Below are 13638 nucleotides of genomic sequence, written 5' to 3'. Positions count from 1 at the left end.
AGACACGTTCTCGTTGAATTGTAATCATCACCCTAGTAGGTACGCTGTTATCATCTGCATTTTACAGAAAAGGAAACGAAGCGCAAAAAGATTAAGGACCTGGGCTTCCCTGGTGGCGCAGTGGTTGAGGGTCCGCCTGCCCATGCAGGGGACACGGGTTCGTGCCCCGGTCCGGAAAGATCTCACATGCCGCGGAGCGGCTGGGCCCGTGAACCATGGCCGCTGAGCCTGCGCATCCGGAGCCTGTGCTCCGCAACGGGAGAGGCCACAACAGTGAGAGGCCCGCGTACCGCAAAAAAAAAAAGGTTAAGGACCACGCCCAGAGCCACGCAGTTTATAAGTGGTGAACCCAGGCGGCCAGATCCAGGCTCAGTGCTCTACATTGCTACTAGTTAGGACGGCAACAGCATGGCTCATGGTGGAACGTCAACAAACCTGAAATCGTGGGAGGACCCACTTGGAAACACAAAAACTTATGCCCCCACTCCTACACACCTGTCTTAGCTTGGGTTCCCTCCAAAGCAGAGTGAGTGCCAAGGACTCGGGCACAAGAGTTTTATTTGGCAGGTGATCTGAGGACGCAGGCATGAGGGAGGAGGGAGAATGGGATACGGAAGGAAGAGAAACCAATGTCAGGGTACATGACCGAGATCGCTGCTGTGAGCAACGGGGAATCACTGCCACACATACAGCATGCCTCCCGTGGCTGTCCACCTAAAAGACAGAAAACTTTAGCCAGCAACATTTAGCCAACAGCTCCCATCCCTCACTGGCTGAGAATTCCCCCCGAGTGTCAACATCACCCTGCTTCTAGTCTGCCCTGCACAGCCATGCAACTCCTGTGACCTCAAAGAGAACCTGAGGCAGAATGCAGGAAGATTCATATCACAGCCTTGCATACCATGCAGCACAAGGTGAATCTAGAACTGCCCATGCAGCCGCAGCTGATTCAGAGGGAGATGACAGGATATAACATGGGCATCAGGGCATCTACTGTACCACTCAGATTTCTCCTCTTTGGTTTCCTTCAATTGATTTTTCCAAGCACAGATTTGTAGCCTAGGAATTTGTAGCCTAGGAATTTCCAAGCACAGATTTGATGCCTTGGCTAAAAGAGGACACCAGCCGTACCCTCATGGAGCTTACAGCCCAATGGGAATTCGCTTCTGACCAGTTTTCAAGCAGGACTCTTCCCATTGTCCATCCACCAAAGTGCTGGGACCTATACTTGAGGACCACCCACTGCTGTACAAGCCACTGAGTTCCTTTTCTGGTTACACAACTGCTTTCATAGAAACTGGCTGTGTCCCAGCAGCTACTGAGCATTTTCCTCCTGAACTTTAGTTGACAGAATTTCATTACTTTAAACTCATTTCAACTACCAGAAAACATCGTGCACTTTTCCACTGGGTCCAAAACATTACTCAGAAAGAAACGAATAGGAGGGAGAGACGGGAAAACCCACAGACGAAGTATCATTAGGATTGTTGGTTCCAGAGCCAGGCTGTCTACGTTGTCATTTCATCTTGTGCGTATTGACCCAAGGCCCTTCAGTTCCACTCTGAGTTTCAAAGTTTGAAGTTTTCTTGAGGAAAGAAGGAAGATGAGAAAATCCACTTCATTAAAGTCTAAGGTTTTCACTCAAAGTTTGGCAACGTCTTCATGTCAGTGAACTCCAGGGGTGAAACTTCTCACGGGAAATAATAAATGTTTTTAAACAGGAGATGGGGAGAGTCTAAACAAGACATAAAAATTAAAGCACTAAATCAGAATCAACTTTTGTTGAGACAGTAACTTTAATATCTCTTTCCAAAGGGAGTTGTGATTTGAAGCATTTTGAAGAAGGCAATTAGTGACCACTGAAATACAAGGAGGTACGATGCGCAGTGTCCCTCAAAGGTCTTAGGAAAAAAGACATTCAATGCGGTCATGTCCACACTCAAGAATTTCCAACCCTTATTATATTGATTTCTTTAGTACATTTCTGACAATACCCCATTGGTCAGCTTCCACTCCTAGCACCACACCATTAGCCTAGTTAAATCCATCATCCAGAGATTTGTGCTAAAGAGACCAAAGTTTATAAATGAGTTGTATATTCAACCAGTTTATTTTGTTCCATTGTTAAGACTGTTAACCTGCAACATCAGCTTACAATATAGGCAACTGATCGCAATGAAGGTGAAGAGGAAGAGGGATCAGTGGAATCAGTTCTCAACACTGCAAAGACATATGTCTTACCATGTCAGGGCAGGACATGACAGCTCTGTCACCTTCTTTTCAATCCTTGATCTTCTCCTTCCTTTTGTCTTATTATTTTAGTTAAGTCCTACAAAACAGTGTGAAATAGAAGCCATTAAAATGGATATCCTTTTATATTTCCTAACAAATGTTTTTAAAATTCCATCATTAAGTGCTTCCCTGGTGGCGCAGTGGTTGAGAGTCCGCCTGCCGATTCAGGGGACACGGGTTCGTGCCCCGGTCTGGGAAGATCCCACATGCCGTGGAGCGGCTGGGCCCGTGAGCCATGGCCGCTGAGCCTGCGCGTCCGGAGCCTGTGCTCCGCAACGGGAGAGGCCACAACAGTGAGAGGCCCGCGTACCGCAAAAAAAAAAAAAAAAAAAAAATTCCGTCATTAAGTATGATATTTGATATAGGACTTTGGGGGATTAGCTCTGTCACATCTAAGAAAATTCCTATTCCAATTTTGCTGGGGTTCTTCTCTAAATATATGTTAGTGTTGAATTTTGTGAAAGTTTCATATGATTTTTCCCATGTATTCATCTATAATTCTGCATAGGTTATAGAACTACAGCATCAAATCCAGAAAACTCTAACTGATATTTGGTCCTCAAGGCCTTTTACATTTCTTTTTTTTTTTTTTTTTGCGGTACGCGGGCCTCTCACTGTTGTGGCCTCTCCCGTTGCGGAGCACAGGCTCCGGACGCGCAGGCTCAGCGGCCATGGCTCACGGGCCCAGCCGCTCCGCGGCATGTGGGATCTTCCAGGACGGAGGCACGAACCCGCGTCCCCCGCATCGGCAGGCGGACTCTCAACCACTGCGCCACCAGGGAAGCCCCAGGGCCTTTTACGTTTCCAGTCAGAGATTGGCAATTGGGGTTTGGGGCTTATTAAGAAGTAAAATATTTATTCAATTCAAATACACACTTCCCGTTACCATATTAGGATTCTGTAAAGGAGAAAAAGACTAAAGACTTTGGTGGAATTTCATCCTGTACTCCATACGATTTTAAGTAACATTTCACCTTAGCAAGATCTTGTTTATTTTTATGTGTCCAGTTGGTAAAAACAAAAGCAGAAAAATAAACCTTCCCGCCCCCCTTAATTTGGGCAGGGTCAGTGTTATAGCCATCAAGATAAAGTTAGACTATGCTTGGTTTCATCTCCTGACACACTCCTAGCCTCTTGAAAACCCCCTTCAGACTGGAAGCCATCAGCCTCAGAAACCAAGAGCAGATTAGATAGACTGGAGTCCACCTCTCTTCCCCTGGTGCCTCCAATTCAGGAAATATGGGGCCAACACATCTCTGAAAACATTGGGCTTTTTAGAAATGTTAAGGACACAGGCTTAACTCTCCTGGTGGCTCCAAACCACAGATACTTTCCTATATGAGTTGCTCATGTCTGACACTTGGGCTCATAGGAAAATAATTTCCACTCCACGTGGCTCTGGGTGGCAGCTGCCCCAGTCCTAGCTCTCGCTTTTCATTTCTCTTGACCTTACACTCCTCTTCTGTAATAGAAAACGATGGAACCCTACAACGCACTGATATGCAGGCGATATTTCTAGGAATCATGGCCTATTGACAGCTTTCACCCCTCTTCTAGTCTCTCCCGTTGGCCCACCCCTCCTAGGACGATGTGTCCCTCCATCCAGGCTGAACCATACGAAGAACGCAAGGACAATGGAGAAGTTATGACTATTTCATTTGCAAGTGAAGGAATGCGTGCTGAGTGGCTTATGCAGAAACAGGCTGGTGTCACTGAAAGTCTGAGGAGCAGACAATCTTCATGCACAACTGCATCCAAGTGCTCCGAGGATGGTGTCAGGCACGGGCCCCTCTCCTCTTCTCCCTGCCTCTTGGCTCAGCTGTCTCCCAGGCTGGCTGCATTCTCCGGCAGCTTTCCCCATGCCGGCTTCAGCTTGCATTAGACTCTCAGTAGAAAGAGATCGTCTCTTTCCCAAGAGTTCCACCCAGAGTCCTGGGGAGGCTCTCATTTCTGCTTGTGTCACGTATTCTGTATCAGTCAGGGTCTTAACAGGAAATAGTTCACTTACACTGCATGAACTGAAGAGAGTTTAATTAAGGGGCTATTCTCAAATACGGAGGCAGTGTGTAGCGAAACCACAGGGACAGGAGGCGCTCTCGTGCCATACACTGGGGATTTATTATCTGTGCGTCTGGAAACAGAAGGAGCTGTCTGCCAGGAGCTGCAGCCTTTGGTGGAGGGCTACAGCGAGCCCAGGATGAATGTGTGGCAGAAGCCAGACGATAATGGAGCTCGCCAATGAGGTCTCTACTGGCCAACGTCTTAGGGCATAGCAGGGGAGAGAAGGGTGGAGAATGGATTCAGAGATCAAATGGAAGATATCCACATCCATCTCACCATGCTCATTCCTGAACCAGTCCCGATGGCCAGGGGAAAGTCCTTAGACCTGAGTCTATGCCCGTCCCTGGAGCTGAGGGTGAGGTCATGCTTACCTCAGAGAAATGAACTGGGAGCATTTGCCTGCATGTATGTGCATGCATACATGCGTTCATATGCTTCCTCAGCAGATATCAAAGTGCATTACCAGAAAAAGGAAAGGATTCTGGAACGGCAAAAATAGCTGGAGACCACCACAGGGCAAATGTATTTCTCTTGGGCTTGTTCCAACTGATCTTAGAGATCTACCAATATTTTTCTTTGGCCTTTTCCTTGCAGGTCTAGAGGGAGGCTTGATTAGCAGAGGTAGCCCTGGCAGCTGAGGGTCAGCCTCCTCACCTTACATGAATTTGGTCATGATCTCCAGCCAAAGGTCCATCCCCCGTGCAAAGTTCCCTGGAAGACATACCGCACACACTGACTGACAGCCTGGCCAAAGTGATGCCTTCAATTTGAGTTGACCTTCGGTTCTCCGTTGCTGCCTTCAAGGCTTGTTCATCCCAGGCCTGTTTGTGCTGGCCTTCTCCCCATCACTTGATACCCAGTGCCAGTTCTTTCTCTCCATCCCCAATCCTAGACCCAGATAGCAATTTTCAACTCTGTTTTCCATTCCATGTACTACTTTCCATTACAGGTGCTCTGATCCAGAATCCCAGTGGGATTAATAAAGCCAATTTTTTTAGCCAATTGCCCTAGGATACTATGCTGCTGATGCTGAAAGATGGAATTCTAGGGACTCCAGCTCTAAACAGCTCCCCCATCCTGACACACGCATACAACAAGGATTATGCCCTTTTCCAGGGTTCAGTAGACAACATCATCATAGCCTACACAGCAGTCACTTGGCAAGGAAACATGCTTAACATAGTGGTCACAGAGGAGTGACAGGAGAGGAAGAACAAAGACGGAGGGAGAGAAGACCCTGGGGAGAAACTACTCAGTGTAATTCTGAGCTCTGCTGAAGTAGGACCTTCAAACGCTAGACCAAAAATGTCCCCTGAATCTTACTAACTTCAACCCCATCATCCTGCCCATCCCTTCTCCTCTGTTCCCCAAGAGAGAGGAATAAGTGGGACCTATGCTCTTAAAGCGGCAAGCAAAATGGAGATACCCTTTCTCAGGAAGACAGCAAGATACCTGTCATTGTTTACATGTCACACTGAGGGTATATCTTTAATAGAGTCATAAATATTCTCCTGTCTCGGGAGGGGGATTCGGCACTCACCACTCTTGTTGTTATGGCAGATGAGTGGTTTTCATGAGTGGTTTTCATAACTGGTAATAGCAAGTCATTGGCTTGTCGGGTCTTCTTTTTTCAGGGCCAGAAGCAATATATATTCTTTCCCAAGGATTTTTTTCTTGGCCATTGTAGGCCTCCCTTAGGCTGCTCCTCTCTTGGTTTCCCTGAGACCACAATAGTCTCTCTTTACTCTCAGTTGTGTAAGGAGCAGTTGATCCTTACTAAGCTCATGGGGCTGCATGACCTTGGGCAGGTAACCTAACCATGTTTGCCTCAGCTGCCTTATTTATGACACAGGGAAAATAATCAGGCCCACGTCACAGGGCAATTGTGAAGACTAAGTGAGATAGTGCAAGTAAGTTCAGAACACTGTGCTTGGCATTAGAAAATGTTGGTTCTTACTATTGAAAAGGAAAATAAGAGTTAAGTGTATTTCATAACAGGCATCAGAAGTTCAGATGGGGTAAGCTGAGAAGGCTCTGTGAGCTAGACCGGAGAATCAGGTGAGAGTAATTCCTCTGCCCCACCACTTCTGTTTCCTGATCTTGTGTCTCGGTTAATACTTGCTTTGTTGCACCTTTCCCTGCATCTGCTCTCTCCAAGAGGACTGCAATGATAGTAGCGGATGCCATGAGGACAGGACTGTGGCTCTAATGCCCCAAGGCCCCATGTCTTTTGCACATATTAAGTGCTCAGGAAGTGTCTGGTGGTTGATACCTATGGGAGGAAGAGGGCACCCCAAGCAGAAAAAACGGCTGATTAACACCTGGAGGTGGGAATTTATTGGGTCGGCCAAAAAGTGCCTTTGGTATTTAAGTAAAAATAAAAGACACATTTTTCATTTTCATCAAAAACTTTATTGAACAACATAATCACCCTTTTGTTCCACTACCTTCTGCCATTTTTCAGGCAACTTCATAATTCCATCTTCCCAAAACTTTTATCTTTTTGAGCAAAGAACTGGTCCAGGTGCCTTTTACAGTCTTCCGGGAACCGAAATTTTTTCCATCAAGGGAATTTGGTAAAGACTGAAATAAATGGAAATCCAAAGGCTCAATGTCTGGTGAATGCGGCAGATGAATCAGAACTTCCCAGCCAAGCTGTAACAGTTTTTGCCTGGCTATCAAAGAAACACACGGTCTTGCGTTATCCTGATGGAAGATCATGCGTTTTCTGTTGACTAATTCTGGACACTTGTTGAGTGCTGCTTTCAGTTGGTCTAATTGGGAGCAGTACTTGTTGGAATTAATCGTTTGGTTTTCCGGAAGGAGCTCATAATAGAGGACTCCCTTCCAGTCCCACCATATACACAACATCACCACCTTTGGATGAAGACCGGCCTTTTTGGCGTGGCTGGTGGTGGTTCATTTCTCTTGCCCCATGATCTCTTCTGTTCCACATTATTGTACAGTATCCACTTTTTATCACCCGTCACTATTTGTTTTAAAAGCAGAACATTTTCATTACGTTTAAGTAGAGAATCACATGCAGAAACACGGTCAAGAAAGTTTTCTTCGCTTAACTTATTTGGAACCCAAACATCAAAGTGATGAGCATAACCAAGCTGGTGCAAATGATCTTCAACACTTGATTTGGATATTCTGAGTATGTTGGCTATCTCCCGTGTGGTATAATGTTGACTGTTCTTAATTAATGTCTCGATTTGATCGCTATCAACTTCAACTGGTCTACCCAACCGTGGAACATCGTCTAGCGAGAAATGTCCAGCACAAAACTTCACAACCACTTTTGACACGTTCGATCAATCACAGCACCTTCTCCATACACTACACAACTCTTTTTTTGCATTTCAGTTGCATTTTTACCTTTCTTGAAATAATAAAGCATAATATGCCAAAAATGTTGCTTTTTTTCCATCTTCAATATTAAAATGGCTACACAAAAATTCACCAATTTTGATGTCTTTTTTTTAAATGCTGATATGATGATATGATATCACATACAATCTAACAAAATTGTTTCGAACGAATTTAAAGACAACTAAATGCTCCTAGAGCCATTTTACAGAAAAAACCAAATGAACCTTTCAATACATGAAGATTCTGGCCTCTCAGGGAAAATTTCTCCCAGTCTCCTCGGCTCCCATTTTCCCATTGGTCAAGATTCAGCTCACCAGGAGCAACCCCTCTCACTCTTGTAGATTTTGTCAACTGGTCCCCCAGCAGCCATTCAGAAACCAGATCCCGTGCTCCAGGGTGTTGCATTTCATTTTCTCCAGGACTCAGCCCAGGTGGGGCACTGACCGGGAGAAAAAAGGAAGTGGAGGAAAGAACTGAAAGGGCACCAAAGAGTCCAAGGCTATACTTCCTCTTTCCTTGTCTTCTTCATTTTCCTTTTCTGAATGAACACATTATTTTTAGTTAAGTAATGCATGGATATGGTCTTAATTGTGAAAACATTCAAGCAAACAGATAAAAGTACCACTTCTCTCTCTGAACATCACTGCTGTTATGAGCTTAGTGTGAATCTATTCAAATGTACATATATATATATATATATATATATATATATATATAAAATTCTGATCCCCAGTTGCTTCATCTGTAAAACAATTTTTTTCTTAATTTTACTGAAGTATAGTTGGTTTACAATGTTGTGTTAATTTCTGCTGTACAGCATACTGATTCAGTTATACATATACAAATTCTTTTTCATATTCTTTTCTACTATGGTTTATCACAGGATATTGAATATAGTTCTCTGTGTTATACAGTAGGAGGACCTTGTTGTTCATCCATCCTACACAATAATTTGCATCAGCTAATCTCAGACTCCCAGTCCTTCCCTCTTCCCTGCCACTGGCAACCACAAGTCTGTTCTCTATACCTGTGAGTCTGTGTAAAACAATTTTTAAAATACTGAGCTCACCTATCTGTATGCTCACATATGTATGGTACATGGCATGAAGTCTGGAATGCAGTAAGTACTCAACAAATACTAGATGGCTTCTCCTTGAGGACCATTAGCCATATGGTTCTTCACGATATATAAAAAAGCTAAATATACGTATGTATTTAACCATTGAATAAAACATTCTGTTCAACGATCAGGGAAACTACTCACCTCATGCCTGCTTGAAACCACAACACAATGCAAGTTATTTGGAGCTTTGTTCAATGGCTAAAGTGGTAAAAGTGTAAAGCCTAGGGACTTCCCTGGTGGTCCAGTGGGTAAGACTCTGTGTTCCCAATGCAGGGGGCCAGGGTTTGATCCCTTGTCAGGGAACTAGACCCCACATGCATGCCACAACTAGGAAGCCTGCATGCCAGCAACTAAGAAGCTCTCATGCCGCAATGAAGAAGCCCAAATGCTGCAACTAAGACCCGGCACAGCCTAAATAAATAAATAAATAAATAAATAAATAAATAAATAAAAAGAGTATGGGAAGAAGACAGGGCTGAAAAAAGCAGGTTAGGTTGACAAATTAAAAAAAAAAAAAGCGTCAAGCCCCTTGCCCCCAAACTCTCTATTTCATGTTATTTTGACGGCAGTGAAACTTCTCTCCAGAAGGCCTTGCCTACTGAGCAAGAAGACACATGTTTTGCTCTCTATATTCGGTCTGTGGTGTTTGAAGTTCTGCACAGGGTCTAATAACTAGGGATTTTTCAGCAACCTGTGAAATGTTTGAAAACTGGGAAGAAAATTTGACTTTAATATACACAAGAAAACTGAAAAACTGAACTTAATAAGTGTTTAATTCAATGTCTACAAAATCTAACATTGTCAGCATTTTTAATAGGCAGATTTACGTTCACAAAAATGTTTCATTTTATTTAAAAACAATATTTTGGTTAGATTTTTCTGACTATACAAGTATGAATACATGCTCAGAAAATCTTACAATGATTGCTGATAAATTATAAACAATAGTAAACTGGATTATAAGTAGCCAAATCATTTTAAAAGCAAAAATAAGAAAAAGTCCTTTAAAAAATTTTCAACAGAGAGTAATATTGAATGTTAAGAGGTGATGCTTTTTAATCACTCTGATAAGGTATATGGATAACTGCAAAAGGAAGAGTTGGTCTAGGGTTTGTCAAAGTGCTAAAACAACTCCAGGTAGACAGTATTCCTTAAACTGAAAAATGTGTTGGAAAGATCAAAAGTATTCTAAGACACGATCAGCAGAAGGTCCAATACATACATCAAAAAAAAGTTATAGCCACACACTTAATCCTCTACACCTTCATTCAGGAACCAGTTCCAAGCCACCAATTCTGTGGCTTGCCCTATTTTAGTTCCTTCCCCTGCCAAATAAGACAAGAAAATCTCTAAGGTCAGGATTCACAACCACTGTCTCTTTTTATCTCATCTTGGGACATGTAGCAATCACTCCGAATTTACTTTTAAAACGAAGATTAAAACAAGCATGCACTTTTAAACAGCTCTTTAAAAAAAAAAAAAATTCTTCCAAGTTTGTTACTAACAACATAGGAAAAGAATCTGAAACTTTGAATTGTAAAACACTGCTGTGAAATTACATTTTTGTGGAACATCTATTGTTTCCTTGTGCCTTGCTTGAAAATGTTTCTCCCTAGGATATTAGCATGTAACAAACAAGCCCTAGAGTACCTTACTTTCCTGCCCAAATGTAGTACTTAACTCTGGTTGATTTCTTAGCTAAAATTACTTACAGGAAGAAAAACTGCCTAAGTGTCTTTGATTATTTCGGAATATTTGAGCCCTCCTCAAGCAGTGCCAACCCTGTTACACAAAAAACAAAACACGCCTTGAGCGGCATTGTATTTAAACGTGATGATGCTTTCCAGTTTAGTTTTGATGGAGAAAATGAGAATTATTATTCCCCAGGTGGATTTCCAACTAAGGATTAACCTTGTTCTATGGATTTCATAACTGTGGCATTACCGCTGTGCTTTTCATAATGAAGGGAAAAGCCAGCATCAAATAAGCAATTTGCAACGGTTTACGTTCTCCCCCACCTGGGTGAGAGGAGGAGAATCAACTATTCCAGCTATGATTTTCTGAGCTTTTTGTTTCCTAAAGAGGAATTTACCTGAGCTCCTTTGGGGAAGAGATGTGTTTTCACAAAACCAAGTTATAATGCCCCAGACCATGACTGCAATTGTAACAACATTTCTTTTCTTTTCTTTTTTTCTTTTTTGCTATTTCTTTGCTATAAAAAAGAGTCAAGAATAGTCTCAGACTTTTGCTGGAGCACAAGAAAGAACCCACTGTACCAGGTGTAACTCCACTCATCCTCTCCCCAACCTCAAACCCCAGCAAACAACACTCCCCCCAATCAGAATGGGAATTTTCACAAAAGATGGAGAACTGAGGTGCTGCTGTTCATTAGGTCACTGGAGTCTTTTTTAAAAACCTGGACAAAAGAAAGAGAGGCTTGTTCTCTTAGCTAAGTTATTCATCCTGAGCTCATTCTTCCTAAGAATAGTCTCTCTTCATCAGCTGCAAATGAATTCAAAGATCTCCCAGCCCAGCCAGACACTTGGGACGCTCGGGACTCCTCTGAGCTCGGTGGGATCCACTCTATTCCCCGCCAAGGGGATTTCTCATTCTCTTCTCCCTTGCACACCCGCCAAGATTTCAAAGACTGTGTTTATTTAAAAAGCAGCACTGATTACATCCAATTAATTAATTTCCCACTTCTAATTAAGCAGACACAGATACCTACCAAGCAGCATGTTTAAGCAGCGCGAGATAACCAGGGTTACCACATTACTAGATGGAATTGGTTTGACTACAGCCTCAAATACAACAATCCTGAGGTTCCTAACACATGCTGATTCAGGGTGGCTAGCCGTAGGATTCGCACTAGGTTTCCTGAAATACGGAGAATGACTTAAGAACCCTGAACTTGGGAGCACTGCCTCGGAGTCTTCACATAAGACCGTCCTTGGGGACTCTGTCCTGTAGAATTTATGCGAGCATTACCCACCTCTCCCTTACAGTGGGTATTCCAGTGTCTAAACCTGTATGGATGGATATAGTTCAAGATTTTACTGCCTAGCATTGTACTGGACGCTTTACAAACACAGTTTGAAATAACCATCCTAGTAACGCAATGAAGTTGATATTCAGTCATTCATTCATCCACTAATGTAACTTATAAAGGGTTTACGATGTACAGATAACTTATAAAGGGCTTACAGTGTATGGAGAACTGTGGGGGCTGCTAGGAATACAGCACTGGAAAAATCCTTTCCTGTAGGAGTTTGCATTCTAGTCTGGAGATACAGACAACAAATATCTAAAGAAACAATTGTGCAAGAGAAGAAACAGGATGATAGAGTAGACAGTGAAGGGAAGCACTACTTAGGTGATGAGATCAAGGCCGTTATCACTGAGGGGCCCTGACTTTTGATCTGAGACCTTAAGGTATTAAACCTGCTTTGACAATTGGGAAATTGAGGCTCAGAGAGGTTCAACAAAACTCAGTATCATGTATCTACTGAGATCCTGTTAAATTCTAAGCTATACTTGTCAATCTCCAAATCTGTCTGCTTTCCACTATACCCTGTTGCCTCCCAAGGGGACCTGATAAATACCCAAATTCTGCCCTACATCAAGGCTGTTGTAGTAGAGGTTTCAGCCTTAGGCAGGCTGCAGAGAGAAGAGGATGTTGCCAAAAAGAGAGATGAAAACAAGGAATTAAAACTATTAAGCATCCTTATTTATATGTAGGATAAACCCTAGCCAGTAGTAAGGGATCCATATTGAATTTTTCTTTCTTCACTTCCTTAATTCGTCCTTAATTTTTCACCAATACCGAACTGTTCAATTTTTTTTTCTTGTGGATAGTAATGAATGGGTCCCGATTTAATCTCTAGAGACCACAGATTTTCAGAGCCTATTTTTTAAGATATGAAAGTTACATAAATACTTATGTCCTCATCAAAATCCAGATTTCCAACCCACCCATCTCCATAAAGTAGAGTCATTAAAAAAAAACTCAAGGGAAAAAAATGTCTTTGTAAGCTGACTGAGCAACACAGAGAATTGCCTTGATTACAAGTGACATTCAAAGAGGTTCTCTCTTCCACACGGCCATTTCCTCTCCAAGTGACACTGAACAGGAGATAAGGTGTTTTTCTAGGATGCTTCCAAGAACAGTTTTATTGAACACAGGTTTTACTGAAGCTGAAGAACCCAGCTATCTTTGATCCCCAGAGAAAAAGTCTTCCTCCAGTAAATGAAGGGCTAATAGCTGAGGAAGGGGAACAATCAAGGCACTGCCTTCCTGGGAAAGAACAAAGCTTTGAGCACAAAGGAAGGGACTAGGGTTCAATTTAAACAGGGCAGCTCTGACAGAGAAAGTTATTAAAGACGAGAAAGAAAACCATCAGGAAAGCTTGATTGTGGCCACTCCTACTTCTCTTTAAAAATGGGACAGCTGGGCTTCCCTGGTGGCGCAGTGGTTGAGAGTCCGCCTGCCGATGCAGGGGACACGGGTTCATGCCACGGTCCGGGAGGATCCCACATGCCGCGGAGCGGCTGGGCCCGTGAGCCATGGCCGCTGAGTCTGCGCGTCCGGAGCCTTAGCTCCGCAACAAGAGAGGCCACAACAATCATTATAGTTTGCGGAAGGAAAAAAATATAAATTATGATCACACAATTTTATTCCCTTCTTTTCAATTATGAGCCTGACTCAGGGAAAAACTGTTATGTGAAAGCTCCAAAACTATACCAGTCGTTCCCCTTTGTTTAAAAGACTGCTTGGATATATACTCCAG

The sequence above is a fragment of the Pseudorca crassidens genome, chromosome 16 (genome assembly GCF_039906515.1).
Source record: "Pseudorca crassidens isolate mPseCra1 chromosome 16, mPseCra1.hap1, whole genome shotgun sequence".
In the NCBI taxonomy this organism is placed as follows: Eukaryota; Metazoa; Chordata; class Mammalia; order Artiodactyla; family Delphinidae; genus Pseudorca; species Pseudorca crassidens.
The sequence above is the reverse complement of the archived record's forward strand: the minus strand, read 5'-3'. Positions refer to the sequence as shown.